This window comes from Fringilla coelebs (assembly GCF_963513975.1).
Source record: "Fringilla coelebs genome assembly, chromosome: 11".
Lineage (NCBI taxonomy): Eukaryota > Metazoa > Chordata > Aves > Passeriformes > Fringillidae > Fringilla > Fringilla coelebs.
Genome location: NC_140037.1, coordinates 11,671,332 through 11,686,472, shown reverse-complemented (window position 1 = coordinate 11,686,472; position 15,141 = coordinate 11,671,332). Strand labels below are relative to the sequence as shown.

Genomic DNA, 15,141 nt, shown 5'->3' with positions numbered 1-15,141 from the left:
TCGGGACTCTGCCTCCCCTCGGAAAGCAGAGGTGAATTTCCCTCTCCCCATCACCCCTATCTCCTTGGCAATTGTGACTGGGCCTATTTCCATGTATTTACATACAGACTGCCTCTTCTAAAGGCACAAAGGAGGGGCCATGCAGGCTGTCTCTGCAGACACCCAAGGAAAGCAAACAGCAGAGGTGCTCCAGGCTGCAGGACACGGCCACACGTCTGCCGCTCTCATCAACAGGCACCACAAAGCCTCGGAAGAATTAATGGGTCCTATAAGAAAGCAATACTGTTTGTTTGTGTTTTTCTTAAAAAACAAAGGTCAACATACAGAACTAGTCAAACAAACCAGGGCTGCAGGTCTGAAAGGAGTGCTCCCTCCAGCTGCAGCACAGCCCTAGCTATTTGTTCTCTGCTCCCTGGTGCCACAATGTACCTTGGTTGGCATTTCTTAATGACTGGAGCATGCATGTGCTCTTTGTAGAACAATTATAAAATATTCAGGGCAGGAGAAAAAATTTCCTTGCACAGCCAAGGCTCCTCCAGCAGACAGCATAGGTGTCAAATGGTAAATCGTTAGGTGTTTTAATTGCAGAGTTATTTATACCCTGGAACTTGTTATTAACATAGGAAAAAACAGAACCTATTGTTACCCATAATTAAAGGGATTATTATGGGACTGCAAAAGCATGGATAGCCCCAGCCAGACCACCTGCCTTTTGGCAGTGGTGACTGTCATGGGGAGGAACATTTAACAGAGGCATTAAACAATCTTCAGCCAAGAAGTTCAGAGGGGTGGTCCCAACATGGGAACCCCAATTTCTTTACTCTGTCTCGCCCCATCACCCCTCTGCTGCTTCTGGCCACAGGCCTGGCATTCAGCAGGGGAGCTCTGAGGAGAGGGTACTGCAGGGGTCCAAACCCATCCTTCCCTTTTCTGACCAAGGGGGGCACAGATAAGACACATCCTGGATTTGGCCTGGAGTTGCATAACTATCCTGTTAAAATTCAGGATTAACAGGTTATATTTTCATTTGTGAGATCATTATCTGCCCCAAGAAAGGTTTCCGATTTCACCAGCACTAATCAGGAGCCACAATGGATTTCCGGTCTCAGCAATGAGGCTCGAGAGCCTTTGTACCTTGTGGAGCCAGTTTCAATTCAAATCTAACTGGCAGAGCTATCATAGCTGCATGTTGAACAGATTAGAGGAAAAAGAAAAGTCACTGCTACTTACTACTGTAACTTATTTCTAAATCCATTTCTTACAGACACAAGTCTCCCTGAGCACCGGAGCGTGTCGCAGCCACACTCCCTTGCCAGCAGTGGCACTCTCAGTCTCCCCAGGGGCACTGACCAGTGATCCCCATTACAGTTCTGTACCCTAAAAGAAATGTGTCAAAACCCTGCACTGGTGCCCACCTCAAGTTCTGGTTTAGGCTGTTAAGGATAGCATAAAAAACAAACAGCAAACAGGTCTAGAATAAAGAGATTAGTGTGCCAGGACAGCCTGTGCCTCCAACAACAAAGAGCTGCGTGCCCTGCACCGGGCTGTGGGCTCAGCAGCATTCCCCATTGGAATGCTATCACCCACACAGGGCATCCCAGCACAGGAGCTGCCTTGGCCTAAGACAGTCAAGTACTACTGATGCCTTATTTATACCTGGGAGGCCAAACAGTCTCACAGGAGGCACTGTCTTTGTGGACAGAGAGGTGGAAGGCTTACTGACAACTGGCTTTACCAGATAAGTAAATTAGGCCTGGGTTACAGTCTTTATGTTCTCTCACTGCCTCCACTCCCTGGACTGCATGAGTCAGTAGAACTGGAGGGAAAATATTCACAAAATTCTACAAGTTCAGGAATTAAAGAGACATCTCTGAAACTTGCCTGTGGCACTCAATACCAGCTGAAAAATTGGGTTAGCTTGACATTGCTGCTGGAGGTGAACAGAGCTGGGAAGGCTGGCTGAGTAGTGAGAGCAGAGCCCCTCTCTGCAGAGCAGGTGAGCACAGTGCTGCCCACAGCCTTATTGCTCCAGCATGGAAACACCTTTTAAATTTTTAAATCCAGGAGTGAGAGCAATTAAGGAAACAAACTTTGTTTCCTTAACAAGCATGAGGTTCAGACAGTTTGGGATTATGAGATACATGCAAATCTGCAAGTCTGGCCTGAGCAGTTTTTGAGGGCTGGAGAACTCTGCGTGTTCTCCGAGGTTCAAGAGCTTTGCCTTGAACAGTCATGGCAGGACCATTTCAGTGTTGAGGTTCCTTTACCTTCGCCAAACCACCCCCAGCTGACAGTCACACTGCCTGGCAGGAGAGCTCTGTGAAGGGAGCAGCAGCTCTGGAGAGCAAACCCCAAGTGTCTTGTGGATCCTGCTGCAGGGAGTGCCCCATCACAGGGGGCTCCTTGGAAGGCTCTCCCGGTTTGTCTGCTCAGACAGGATGCCAGGCCCTGCTGGTGATGACACCCTGCTGCCTCTCCTGATACCAAACTACCCAAGCCACCTGCCTGCTGCTGCCCTGCCCCTGTACCAGCAGCTTTCAGAAATCAGGGCACCAACTAAGCCAGGAAAAAAACAACAAACCACCAGGTTACACCGATTTTTTCCTTAGTACTTCACTTTCTGCTCCCATTTGCTGCTGGCCTTGAGGAAAGAGTATAAAGACTGATAAAAATGAGTCCAAAAACCTCTGATACTCTGCCCCCAAGGTGGGGAGGTTTCCCGGGGCTGGAACAGGGGCTGCCTCCGGAGTCAGCTGGGAGGAGGGAGAGGAGGCAGGGGAGGGAGAAGGGGAAAAAATGAACAGCTGCAGAGCAATTAAGCCTGCCTCCCTGCCGCACTGTCCAAAGCAGGAGGCAATCTAATTCAGCCTGGTGCCTCTCTTCCTTCAGCCGTCTGGTGCCTGCCTGGGATTCAGGAAAGGGGCTGTCTGACTGCCCACTTTGTCTGACGAGCCAAAGGGGCCCTTCCCAGCCACAATTTCCAAAAGAAAGAGATCTTGGCTGGTGGTGTCTCTTCTCTTCTGAGAAAAACATGAATTGAATGTAGTGGCAGCAGCTTTATAACCCTCTCCTGCCCTTCCTCAGCAAACAACCAAAGAGGAGCTGGAGCAAGAGAGTGACCCCGCTGGCTCTCTGGCTCAGCACTTGTCTCCCAGCACAATGAATCAATTGGCGTCCCATCATTATTGTGGTAACTGTATCTTTCACAAGCAAGATTTTATATAGAGATAGAATAGGATGTTTTCTGCTCATTTCCTTCCTGTCATTCCAATCACGAACTACTGTTAAAAACACAATGCATTTAAAGGCTGTAACATTTGCAAGCATGTGTTCCAGTTTCCAGGCTGAACGGCTGGGCTTTTGTTTTCTGCCCAGTAAAGGTGTGGAGAAACAGTGATGGAGGGGAGCCTGGGGTGCAGCTGGGTTAGCAACTCACATGTACAGAAGGTCATCTCATTTTCATGTTCCTAATATCAGGGATTACTTTAATTCCTTATTCTGGCCAACTGTTTTGGTTTATAATCCACAACAAAGGACTCCTTCTAGCCTGTCTAAGGTGGTAGTTGTTCTGCTATTTCTTCAGAAACTGGCAAAAAATGTTTTATTTGGAAAATGTTAGTGAGGCAGGGCAATAAAAGCCTTTAAGTACCCAGTCAGAGGAGCAAATTGGGTCTGTTAGGGGAACAGAGTACAATTCAACTCTACTTTCAGTTATGTTTGACAGTAATCTAGGCAGCAGGTACACACCTTCCCCCTGGCTTGATGAAGACAGAAATATGCAAAATGTGTATTTTAAATGCAGCTAGACAGCATTTCTTCTTATGAAATTTCTCAATACTATCATCATAAGTAGAAAAATCATAGAGAAAATCATAGAGAAAAAAAGATTTTAGCCCACCATTCTGATTAATGCTTTATAAAGGATGAAATTTGAGGATTATTATTTAGCTCTTCATAAACTAAAGCACAGTAACTTTACATATTGTGTCAACCTAGAATGGAGCAACCCACTGAAAACAGGAGTTCCTTACTAAACTTATAACACATAAGGTCCCTTGTGAAGGCCACAGTTCTGTTTAAAAATATAATTCATAGAAATATAGACATATCTAGGAAAAAGCTCAGACTGTGGACTGGGCACAAAACAGATCAGTATATATCCCCTCTCAATGCCAAATTTTTTTCTTATGAAAACCCTACCTTCCAAAAGTTCTTATTAAGTAGTAATTTTTAATTTCCTTAAGAAAAAAGTAAAATGCAACATAAATAAATGTTGGGGGTTTTAGTCCAAGTCCTAAACTATGAGAAAACACTGAAATGTGTACCTTTTTCAGTTAAAGATTTACTCACATTTCAGGACCATCACACAGTCTGTGGTGATGTTAACAGCACTCCTCTGTTCTTGTTGACCTTAGGTGCTCTTAAACCATTATATACATAATATTCCCTGATAATAGAATGCCATTCACATTTCAGTAACAATAATTCACCTTAATGAGATAAGAACTTACATGTCAAATGACTCTACCTCTATCTGACAGATATTAGCACACTTTGGGTAACTGTAGAATCACAAATAATGACATCAAAAGTCCAACACTATTCCTGGAGAGCTTGTACTCCCAGTTCCATCAGCAGGAATTTGAGATGTGTAAGAATTGCAAAAGCAGATGTTAATCTGCAGCAAACACCACAGGTATGGGCAGTCTGCATTTTTGCCTTAAGCAAACAAGAAAAACGAGACTATTAATGAGAGAAAACAGCACCAGTTTCTAACTGCATGTATAAATAGGCATTAACACCAACTATATTCCTGAAGTGACTCATTACCGTGTAAAGAAAACTTTTACAAGAAACATCACGTTGTTTACAAATTTCCCGTTTACATTTTGTTTTAATTCTTGCTTTCCCACTCGTATCGTGCACCGCAACCTTAGGAAAGATCTTCAAGAGATGGAAACTTGATGCTTAAACTAAAACCAGAACCATCAAGATTTACTCCTCCAGTGGACTGGTTCTGCACTTTTCCTGCGGTCCGGTACCCGAAGCAATGCGAGCTCCGACCTTTTCACCAAGGCAGCCGAGGTTGCTGGGGCTGTGCCGGCCCAGGGAGGGATGGATGGATGGATGGATGGATGGATGCTGCCCGGGCAGGGCTGGCTCCGGGCTGCCTTGGGCACCGCGCTAGCGCCGAGCCAAGGACCAAAGATACAGCAGGAACAGCCTAATTCCAGCTCTAAATGAGCTCAGCAGGGAATCTAAACAGGCAAGTCAATTGCTGGAATCTGCACTTTTCAACCTCGTTCTGCTCCTTTGATCAGACTGAATTTTGAGCTACGGCGATTAATGGACTAATAGAGGAAGTCACAGGGCATCTCTGGGGAGGGGAGGGAAAGGAGAAAAAAGCGTCTCATACTCATCATGCAGCTATGCTGAGAAACACAATTCCGTGTAGAAAACGAAAATGCCACTGCAGAAAGTGTGCTGACTGAGCGGCAAAGGAGGAGAAAAAGGGGGTTGTACGAAACAAAAAAATAATGCTGATATGATGGCTCATTCATTGTTTAAACACAGCCTGCGGAGCAACGAGGAGAGAAAACAGACTGCCCGAGCATGAGAGTCCTGTAAACTACCCTTCAACACAGCGCTGCAACTGTTTATTCTTAGTGCCACAGAGTAAAGGAAATATTAAACATATTTATTATGCAAAGAGAAGCTTTCAAAAGCCCTGAGTAGTTAAGCACTAAGAGAAATTGATTTGTTTATGACAGGGATACATACTACTGATATTCCAGGGTAGTATGTCCTCATCTTGCTGGAAATGGAAGAAACACATTAACATTAGAAGTCTGCTAATCACAAAAGAGAAGAGTGTTTTGTTAAGATTTTTTTCCCCATTTGCTTTTTTTATTGCTGTGCCTGAGAGGGTGGGAGGACAGCTTCTCTTCCTACAAGGGGCAAATTTTCCTTCTGCAGTTGATGACTTTAAAAAACAAACACAAGAGGACTTCAAATAACCCCTGGACTGATTAAAACATTAATTTATTTGAAGCTTGGCAAGTTTGTAAAATGCTGGTACTAACCCCTAGAGGGTGAAAAACCCCAGTACCAACAACAACACCACTACCAGAAAAGCAAAAAATAATTCAAATGTAAACTTGAGTTGAGGCAGGAACAAGTGCATCAAAGCTTCCAAATCCCTCTCTTTTTTTTGCTGCAGCACTCATACAGCATTGCCAACGACTGCTGGGCCCCTTGCTGCATCCTTCTGCTCCACCTTTGGTTTTTCTTGAGCATACAAAGCCTAGATACATACATGATTCACTCAGCTCTCAGAAATAATCCTGCAGTCATCCTGGAATGACCTCCCACTGCGTAAATTTAGGTGTGTGTGTTTGAATCTTTACAAGATCAAGCTGTTAATGTAATGTCTTAGGCCAGGATATCACACTATTTTGGCTACATTAAAGGGCTTACCCTCCTTGTGGGTCTCTCATCAATTCTGTAGTGGGGAAAAACAGCTCAGCACAGCTTGTGCATAACCTGCATTCACATCTGTATCTGCCTGACACTGATCCAAGGAATTGCATTTTCATTAATTCAATGACAAATGTTAAATAATTTTGCTGGTTATGCAGAGAATATTATTCATACTGAAGTACTGCATTTACTACCTTCATCCTTTAACATTCCTATATTCCAAGGGTTAAATTGTAATACAGGATTACTTCTTGTTAATGGTAGTGCTTTTCAGAATTATGTACTGATAATGATGATATTTGCCTTTATATGTGCTATAAAAAATTTAACTTTAAAACAGGTAATAGAGTGATTAGCCTTCAAAGACCTAAGAAGAGCTGCTGCATTCTGATTGTGATTTTCTACAAATTATTAGTGCTGGCTGCTTGAAATATCCAAAGTGCTCGAGACAGAAATATTACACAGCCAACAGGGCAGACTGATAGCCTTCCTAAATGTACAGTTTTTGAAAACAGCTCATAATAGTGTTTGGCTTTCAAACCTTAATGTTAACAGCTTTGATGGGACTGCTTCTAATTCGTATTTAAGACCCATTACCTCTTCCTCTAAGCAATCTTCATGAAACATCATTTGTTCTGGGGGGATATTTGCCATCCAGTGCAGCTCTGTAATGGCCGTTAATTCACACCATTTTGCTTGCTCCTGTATTAATCAGCAAACTGTGAATCATCCCAGTGTTTCCAGACTCACAGATGTATGAGAGAATCACCGAGGCCAGTTCAGTTTCTCTCCCCATTCAGTCCCACAGACAATATCAGTTCCTGTTTACAGACACGGCTTTGTTTTCCCCCACCCACACACTGAAATTTCTCCAAAATGCCCAAAGAAAAAAAAAAATTAAAAAACCCCCACCGAGTTCATTTTACCAGGAAAGTTATTTCTAGGTAGAGCATCTGAATCAAAACATGTTTGTACTTTGAGCTGGTGTGCAGGGCTCACTGCAGCCGGGCAGGAAGGCAGAGGAGCAGAATGGGAAGGCAAAGGGGCTGCTCTGTCAGCCCGCCCTGCCGGAGCCAGGCACGGCAGTAACTGCATCCAGGGACTCTCCTACACACTTGTTTATCTTCATTCTGTTGGTTAAATTGGACTTTGCTTCTGCACGTCTTTTTGCCTTGTGAAGTACTGGTATAATTTTAAACTATGACAAGGCAATACCAGGTAGAAAGCACCCCAAAAATCAAGGGTAGATATCATGCTCTAACAGTACCACTGTGGAAAGTATTAAAATTATTTATTAATTTAGGCATAAAATTTGAGGAAATAAGTAGGGCATGGTTTTAAGGAAGTGAGCACATTTTCCAAAAGCCAGGCTACTTTTAGTTCAACACAAGCTCCCCAAACTGTCATTTACTAAGAAAGAGACAGAAAATACAGACAACGTACAATAAGAAAGAGACAGAAAATACAGACAACGTACAACCCTACCTTCCAAAAACATGGGGAAAATGGAATGAAGATGTTCTGATATTAATGGGGATTTACAGCACAGCTGAATTGAGCTGGGTGTACAACAGGGTCATGGAAACCATTTCCTCATTGCTATTCCTCAGCACGCTGGGCCATGAACACACCTTTGCAATGTAAGAATTATGGGTGTGCTGACTTGTGAGTGAGGATGTACCTTACCCATCACTAACCACTCTACAAGTTGTTATTTTTAAGAATGATACACAGAAGGAAGTTATGGCATTCACCCTGAAGCCAAGCAGTGAGAAGTTTGTCAAGTCCTCCCCTAGATTCCCAGGATGTTTAAAACTTCATTGTATCTAAGAGCACAATTGAGAAAATATGTATGCTCAAAACTTTTTGCTCAACTGCCTTTAATTAAAGATTTCTGCATATGGATTTTTTTTTCCTAATCTGTCATAATAGAGAAAGTAAAATGAGTTATGTGGGAGGAGAAGAAAAGGCAAGAAAATCTGCAGATGGGGCCCAATTCAGCTGATGTTTAGCCCAGAACACTTGTGAACTGCCACCAAGCTGTCTGGAAAACCTGAGAGGAACTGTCCACCCCGGCTGGCAGGGTCAGAGGGGTTTGGGTACAACTGGTGAACCTGACATTTTTCATGATAGTACCACTTTCCCTACACCTTTGGGAGGTGAGGCTGTCTCCCATCCTGCACGGCAGAGCAGGAGGAAGCAATCATCTGTTGCTTAGAGCTGAAAACCACAGAAGTGAGGGGTTTCCAGGGCTCACACAGAATCCCTGTGCCATGGCTCCCCCTCCTCCGCTCACCCACGGCTCTGTGGCTGTGCCTGGCCTGGAGCAGGGACACAGCCTGGACACACAGCCCTGTGACACAGCCTGGACACACAGCCTGGACACACAGCCCTGTGACACAGCCTGGACACACAGCCTGGACACAGCCTGGACACACAACCTGGACACACAGCCTGGACACACAGCCTGGACACACAGCCTGGACACACAGCCTGGACACAGCCTGGACACACAGCCCTGTGACACAGCCTGGACACAGCCTGGACACACAGCCTGGACACACAGCCTGGACACACAGCCTGGACACACAGCCTGGACACACAGCCTGGACACACAGCCTGGACACAGCCCTGTGACACAGCCTGGACACACAGCCTGGACACACAGCCCCATCCTGAGCACCTGAACATTGCAAGCAGCCTGTCAGGCTGAAATGCAGCACCTTGCCCTAAATTTCTCTGGGCTAAGTCACATTTCCCTATAGGTGTTCACAGCACATGAGCACTGCTTCCTCCTTCTCCACCCTGGACAACCCTTCCTCAGCCCTGCAGGCATCGCTTCACTGTCCTGCACATAAGGAAGAGAAGACTTCCTCGAACTTCCAGCATCCCTCACTGGTGTTTACAGTATCTCCTGAGCACTTTCTTTTTCTTTCCAATTGGATTTTAATTTGTCCAGTGTGAGATTCCCATTGAGTTGTCCGTGTCCTACATGCTCAATGGCTGGCTGAACATTTTCTGTTTTATTAAACAGGCCATAACCAATGGAAAGACCTGGCTGGATGGAGCAAAGTGCTGCAGCTTTGGTGTAGGGTCCACATTAATTTCAGATCCAAAAGGTGAGAGTGGGGGAGGATGCTCCCCACATGGTGTTTAGAAGGATTTGGTCTATTTACAAGCTTCTTCTGTGCAGATTGCTTGCCCTAATGATGTGCTGTGCAGTGTCCAAGAGCTCTATCAGCACAACAGAGAGCTAAACTGGAAGGAATTATGAGTGCATTAGGCAGAGCTGTTGGAAACATCAGTGCCTGCAAACATTTGAAAATACAAGCCAAAGAAGTGGGAAGGTTAAGACATGGCTGTAAGGGCTCCACTACAACAGGGGAATGCTTTGAAATACCCAAAATGTGACACAAGAAGACAACACATGCAATTTAAAAAAACACTGAGAAAGAGCAATGGGGCCAGAAGATCAGATGTGAATTAAGATTTTTTAAATTTTGATTACAACACTTCTGAAAATGTTGACGTGTTGAGGCCAAGCACCCCATTTTGTTCCACAAGTTTACTTCTTAATTTCCAAAACTTATCTGATACTATTTATTCCCAGGGGAGGGAAGGGAGAAGAAGGCAGCTGATAGCTTCAGTCAAGCTCCTCTCAGACTCTCTTGAGAAGAGAACAGAGAATCTCCAAGTTTGAAAAAAATATCAACTCACTGGCAAATGCACAGATAAATATAAATTCAGAAATGACCATTCAAGAAGATGTTTTAACATCTGTGGAGATGTCAAACTCCAGGCTCAGCCTTATTGCTCTCTGTAATCCAGATTCATCATCAGCTTCCTTTATTCCCCTATTCAAAGGCACTTAATTAGCTGAAGGGCTTGTTGCTTTGCCTTCAAAAGCCCTCCATCCCTCAAAGGCTTTGCTTTGGTATTGTGCTGCCACTGTCCTTTGAAATCAAATCTGGTTTTCTCTTCACAGCATTGGTAAAAGAAAAAAAGGTAGATTTAAAAAACTTGGTTCCCAAGGAGAAGGGAAGAGAAAAGAGAAGAGAAGAGAAGAGAAGAGAAGAGAAGAGAAGAGAAGAGAAGAGAAGAGAAGAGAAGAGAAGAGAAGAGAAGAGAAGAGAAGAGAAGAGAAGAGACCAGCAGAACTTCATTCAAAGTGGCTTTAAAAATAAGTTTGACCCTGAAGGGTAGGGGATTGAAGCTGCAGATGAAATCTGGCCAGTACTTTTGGTTTTATTAATAAAGCATGGCACTGTAATTGTTTTATGCATTAGGAAGATGCCTTGTGACATCTTGGAAATCCCAAATAAAACATTATTTTCCCCTGTACTCGCAGGAGGACTGTATGTACTCAGATGATGCAGGTTGTGTTCTCTGCTTTTCCAAATTCTTCATCAACCTGCATCAGAGCTTGTGAAGTGCTGCTGAGTCAGAACAGCCTCACCTAACAGTCACAGTGCACTGACTTTTCACAGGCAGAAATAACATCCCATAATATATGGCACCCAGAAATCAGGCCATGGTATTACCATTTCTTCATATTAAGAAAAGCTGTATTTTGTATTCCATTATAGTTATTTAATCTTTGACATCTAACCTCTGGGTAAGTTTGCTCTTCATAACGGCACATTTCTTCTTCAGTTTTGTTTCTATATTTAGAAAACTTATGCTCTGAAAGAAGATTTTTTTAACTTTAAAGAAAAAGTATATTGAATCTTGCTCAGAGGTTTTGGTGTTTCTCTGCAACCTATAGTTTATTCTTCCAGCTCAGATAACGTATTGCTGATTTACCACAGTCAAAGAAATACTTTGCTTTTCAAAGGATATTTTAGTCCTCAGCATGTTCTTCACTATCCCATATGCAGTCCATATGTAGTAAGAGTACAGCCACTTTTACTGCAAATAATATTAGTTTTCTCTGTATCTCTTCCCTTGTCATTTTTTCTCTATCAGTATTTTTGGCAATGGAGATGAAACAAATATACCCTTCACTGACAATCCCGTGTACAACTCTCTGGATGTCAGCAGGAATGCAGAGAGCTCTAAGAATAGCGCATTTGGTTCCTACGGTGCAAGTGGAGCTCAGAAACACAGCATGTCCCTCCCAGACAATGGCTGTTTATCACCTACATCCCCCCAACAAAACAACCTTTTCAGCTCTGTTCTGGTTCTCAGCATTTCACACACGGAGCAGGCAGTGGGCAATCCTGCTCTCCTCCCTGAGACTCCCAACTCAGATCAGCTCGGGCTTGGAAAAGAGATAGCCACCCAAAGGGTTTCTTGTATTCCAGCCTGACTCAAAATGTGAATATCACCGCAGGTTTTCCTGCCTTCAGGGAGGAGGGGATCCCTCCTTCCCCTGCACAGAGCCCTGCGTCTGCTCTTACACCGAGGGACCGACAGAACAGCTTTTCTGAACGGAGGTGTCGTATCAGCACTGCTGAAGGCAGAGTTGGGCCCAGCGTATTGGACATTCCAGAGCAGGAAATCTGCAAGTACAAACTCTATTCAGACATGAAAATCAGGGAGATGCCCAACTAGTCAACCTGCCTGGGCAAATGCAGCTTTTTGTGCTCCCAGATACAGCCAGTAAAGTCAAGTGATGAAGCTTTACCCCCGAAAACAGCGTGTGATAGCTCTGGAGACTACCTTTGACTCTGGCATTTACTACCATCTTTCTATTTGGATTTACGAGTGCAGACCTTTGAGTATAACGTCACTCACCAGTATCAGCCCTACAGGAATAAAATGAAAACCTGCCCATGGCCAGAGAGCAGCCTTAGCCCCGCCAGGCTTTGCAGTAGCACACAATGCAAACTGTCAGCTCCTCAATCAATACCCGTCCGTGGCCAACAATAAAGACACAGCGCTTCAGATGGGGGAGATTAGCCCTATCAGACTGAGCAGTGTCCAGGCAAGACAGGGTCTGGGACACACACTGATTACACTTAAAAGATACATCACTAACTACGAACATGGTAGGGCTGAGAGGCACCAGCAGTAACCCTGCCTTTGGAATGTGGAGTGTTTGCTTTAATACACAGTCAAACAACAGCAAAACTCTCACTCCGGGGCTGCGGCTGCTGCTCTGTTCCTCATGTTGCTGTGCCTGCTACAAGGATCAAATTTCATGGTTTATTGTTCTCTCTCCAACTGGCCACCATCCACATTCTTCTTCTGTACAAAGCTGCACCTCTTGCTCCAAAGAAGAGAGAACTATGCCTTCTTTTTATAAATTTTAGTCACATTTGCAAACACACACACAGAGTAAGGGGATGACTTTAAGCACTAAACAACATTTCAGGGAATGCTGTTATTTTTCTCTGAACAAATTTCTGTGAATGAGGCTAAAAAAGGGCAAATTTCCACCAGAAATTTACTGATTTTTGAGATGCAGAAGTTGTCTCCTCTGTCTTCTGAATCTTTAACATTGCACCTTTTAATGAAACAACTGCTCATTGCTTGAAAAGTCCTATTCATCACCTCCCTCAGGAGGGAACTGCACTGAAATTCTGCAGAGCTCGAATTCAGCTCTGGATACACTGCTGGAAATCAAAACCACAGTCACTGGGGGTCCTCCACTCTGATGGAGTAAAACTGGCACAGAGCAGGTGAGGTCCACAATTCAGTACCATCCCTCAATGTAAATAAGAAACTTACTGCAGACAACAGATCTCCATGCCAGATTTCATGAAATGTACTAAGTATCTCAGACTCAAGGATTCCTACACAGAATAATTTTCCTATGTAATCTTTCTCTTTATTCGGCACTCAGGATCCATTTTCCTCTCTGAGATTTGCAGTAAAGTTATCAAAACCTTACAAAATGCTCCACTCCTGAAGATCCACCATCTTTCTCCAGCAGCTCAGCAGGCTGTAAAACTGGAGCACTGTCATCTGGTGTGTAATTATTGGTCTAAGTCTTCCCTGTAAAATGAGGGAGGCACCATAAGCTTACCTAACTAGTCTGCAAATGTAAAATGCTCATCACCTGTAATCATTGTCTTAACTGTCCTTGATCTTTACTGATAGCAGCAAGATTATAATAACTCTCTCTCTGACAGTGTGAATCAGCTGAAAATGCAGCACAGGCAGAGCACCAGGAAAGTTGCTTGAAGAAGGAATATTTCGGCCAATTAGACAGACTGACTTCAGGAATTTATTTTTTTTTAAAGTCTAATCAGTGATGCAAGGGGTTCAGAGGTATAAGACTAAAATGCAAAGCAGGGAAAACTGGGGCATAGAAACCTCAGGAATCCAACAAGGACATTCCTCCTTCACAGACTAAGTAGTAAAACCAAAATAAAACCTCAAAGGTTATGGACGTATGATCAAAAGTGATCATGTCACTGTGGTTAACAACTTACTAGTCCTCATGCAAGATGCAGGAAAACACCATGAATGTATTCTTCACCCACACCTGCCTCCAGAGTAAAACATCTGGTGGCCAGTAATTTGTGGAACTGCTGCACTTTGCTCGCTTTCAACTGTATGTCTATGCACAGGCCAGGATCCCCAGCCAGCAAGGCTCTGCTCTCTGTTTAACCTGGGTCCTGCTGGACACAAGCAGGGTCCTCGTGTGCCTGGAGTGACAAACTGCTCCAGGTCTTTGTTGAATAAGGGGCCTTTCACTGGTAACCCCTAAAGAGCACTCTGTGTGCCCCCTGTTACCTGTTCTACACAAATTCAGTGAGGCATCACTCCTTCCTTCCCTGCTGCCTGCTCTAGGCTGCTGCAGGAAGGGAGGACGGAGGGAGCACAGCTTGGAAAAGAGCGAGGGGATCCTGAAGGGGCACAGCAGCGAGGCACCTCACTGACTTACCCCTCAGCAGCTGATAGTAACTGTGCCCCAGTGCTGTCACCCGACATCCTGATATTTAGTTACACCAGCAGTACACCAAGATTGATGAAATCCCCCTCCTTAAGAGCCAGTCACTTTGCAGGGAAGAAGGGCAAAGAACACCTGGCTCTGGAGTGCATTTCACACTTCAGCTCCCAAGCAGATCCCAGCAGAATTTCAGTGATCAGTCTCTGCTTTACTGGGAGAGAAGTGTCTCAGTCCTTCCCAAGCTGCTGATGGAGTGACTGTGTGCACAGCTAAGCAGCTTGGAGGAGTCTGCTTACCAAGTGTTGGTTCAGCCTAACAAAGCCCTTGGTTTGGTGGCGAGGCTCGGTGTTTCCAACTATTCTTCCAAACAAAAAGACGTTTATTCCTCACAGCCAGGCTGCTCTCAGACCCAGTGCCCGAGCCCTGCCCTGCTCCCAGGACCCTGTTCACAGCACACCTCTCTGATCTGGGGTGGTAGCAGATTCACACCTCTCACTGAGTCTCAGGAGGAGGTCGCTGGACAGAAACCAGGGCTGTGCCTGACTTTTGCCAGCTGCATTTTTGCATTTACCAGCTCGATTGGTATCACAGATCACCATGGGTGGGGAATGGCCCTCATCCAAAGCAGGGAATGGCTTCTGGCAAATGCTAGTAACAGGTATTTCAAGTCTGCCTCTTTGCTATTCAGGAGCTGTACTGTTTGACCTGCTGTCCATGAAGGACACATTTTAACTTCACTTCTCACCCCACCTGATCTTTTCTAGCCTTAGAAGCAAAACACAGAGATGAATTTGTTGAAGGGCACTGAGATAAAAAGAAGA

General features: G+C 44.5%; 1 protein-coding gene across 2 annotated transcripts in view; it reads right to left on the bottom strand.

Moving 5' to 3' along the window:
• MAMLD1 (mastermind like domain containing 1) overlaps nt 1–15,141 on the bottom strand; it is a 243,929-nt gene that overhangs the window by 17,104 nt on the left and 211,684 nt on the right. The window lies entirely within an intron of this gene.